The 2,260-nt window shown below is 51.1% G+C and overlaps 1 pseudogene; it reads right to left on the reverse strand.

Moving 5' to 3' along the window:
• Window positions 1–1,184: 1,184 nt before the first annotated feature.
• On the reverse strand, window positions 1,185–2,001 carry LOC102921488 (large ribosomal subunit protein uL2 pseudogene; annotated as a pseudogene).
• Between the last annotated feature and the right edge of the window lie 259 nt (window positions 2,002–2,260).

Raw genomic sequence — 2,260 nt, forward strand, 5'->3', positions numbered from 1 at the left:
GGATGGATGGGTTGTACTATGGGTTGATCCTAGAGGTTTTTTATTGTTGTTTCATTTTATTTTATTTTTATTTTTTGGTTTTTCAAGACAGGGTTTCTCTGTGTAGCCCTGGCTGTCCTGGAACTCGATCTGTAGATCAGGGTGGCCTCAAACTCACAGAGATCCACCTGCCTCTGCCATCTGAGCGCTGAGATTAAAGGAGTGTGCCACCACCGTCTCCATGAACCTGGAGTTTTAAACAGGTTAGACAAGGCTGTCCCACCGAGCTATTTCCCTGGTGTATTTTTTTAATTAAGAAATATTTTTATTCATTTCACATACCAACCACAGATCCCCCTCTCTTCCCTCCTCCCTCCACCCCAGCTTCCCCCACAACCCACCTCCCATTCCCACCTCCAACAAGGTAAGGCCTCCCATGGGGAGTCAGCAGGGCCTGGCGCATTCAGCTGAAGCAGTCCAAGTCCCTGCACTGTATTTTTTAACATTTTATTGTGTGTGTGTGTGTGTGTGTGTGTGTGTGTGTGTGTGTGTGTGTGTGTGTTTGACAGGTCATACTTGGGCCACAGTGTGTCTGTGGGGATCTGAAGACAACTTTGAGGAGGCAGCCCTGTCCTTCCATGTTTACATGGGTTCTGGGGATTGAACTCTGGTTCAAAGCCTTGTATGACAAGCGCTTTACCCACTGGACTATCTCCACGTCCCCTAGTCCTCTCTTACTTGTTTTTATTTGAGACAGTGCCACACTAAGGTTCCTGGGTAGGCTGTGAATTTGCAATCCTCCTGCCTCAGCCTCCTAAGTAGCTGGGATAATAGGTCTCTGCTTGAGAGAAAGAGAGAAATCATGTTGGTGATGTGGCCCCCATGCCCTGAAGCTCCCCTTTTGGAGACAAGGAGTTTCTCTTCTCTCTTCCCTTGAATATGGCTGGGGCTCTGATCCCCACAGCCAGTACAGCATACAGTGGACTCTTTGTTACTTCCAAAGTCAGGTGGGAAAGGGCCATCCTGCACCCACCCACCCTGAACTCCACAAATAACCTGAAGATGCCTGTGTGCGCCATAAAGGGCACTCCGGCCCAGCACTGCCTAAATCTAGTTTCAGTCTGCAATTGACTGAGTTGACACACTTGAACTTCCGGTGTCCTGACGTCTGTTCTTTTTTTTTTTTTTTTTTTTTTTTAATTAGCCAAAGGACAAACTTTATTAGCTCCTGAGCTCTAGTTCTCCTTCTCCTGTAGTTTTGGTTCCGCGTAGTTGCCCAGTCCGGCGGGCAGCAATGAGACCCACTTTGCGCCCAAAGGGGGCATCTCTTCGGATAGTTGAGGGTTTGCCAATGTGCTGGTGGTTACCACCTCCAAAGGGATGCTCCACAGGATTCATGGACACACCCTGGACACGTGGCCAGCAGTTCCTCTTTGCCTTGTACTTGTGGTAGGCACGACCAGCCTTTAAGATGGGTTTGTCAATTCTGCCTCCACCGGCCACAACACCAACAACAGCTCTGTTGGCTGAGGAAATGGCCTTCTTGGACCCTAAAGGCAGCTTCACTCGCGTCTTCTTGATCTCTGGGTTGTGGGAGATGACTGTGGCATAGTTCCCAGAAGCTCGTGCCAGCTTGCCCCTGTCCCCCGGCTTCTCCTCCAGGCAACACACGATAGTACCCTCAGGCATGGTGCCCACGGGCAAAACATTGCCGATATTCAGCTGGACCTTCTTGCCGCAGTACACAAACTGCCCAGTGTGGATTCCCTCCGCGGCGATGAACAGCTCCGTCTGCTTCTTAAATCGGTAGGGATCACGAAAGACCATTTTCGCGAGGGGAGCGCAGCGACCAGGGTCATGGATGATGTCCTTTACGATGCCCTTGATATAGCCGCGCCGCTGGGCGAAGTCCACAGCACGCAGGCGCTCGGCGCCCTTACGGTGTTTCACGTGCGCGCGGAACACGGACCCCGCACCTTTCCGCTGCCCTCGGATCACACGGCCCATGGTGGCCGGTGAGTCTGCCAGCAAGCACAGCCGAAAGAGCCTGACGTCTGTTCCTAAACTGAAGTGCTTGCCTGGGAAGTAACAGGACTCCCCTCTTTATTCTGGCGACATGTTAGACCCTGGTGAAGCAGAGACATCAATCCCCTAAATTCTGATGAAACGTCTTCACCTGTGAAAGAGGCATACCCATCTTTAGGGGAGGTAGAATCACTCTCTTTGTTTTAAATTGCACTCTGCATGTGTGAGAGCATTTTGGGGAGGGGGGAGATCAGAG

The sequence above is a fragment of the Peromyscus maniculatus genome, chromosome 3, assembly GCF_049852395.1.
Source record: "Peromyscus maniculatus bairdii isolate BWxNUB_F1_BW_parent chromosome 3, HU_Pman_BW_mat_3.1, whole genome shotgun sequence".
NCBI lineage: Eukaryota > Metazoa > Chordata > Mammalia > Rodentia > Cricetidae > Peromyscus > Peromyscus maniculatus.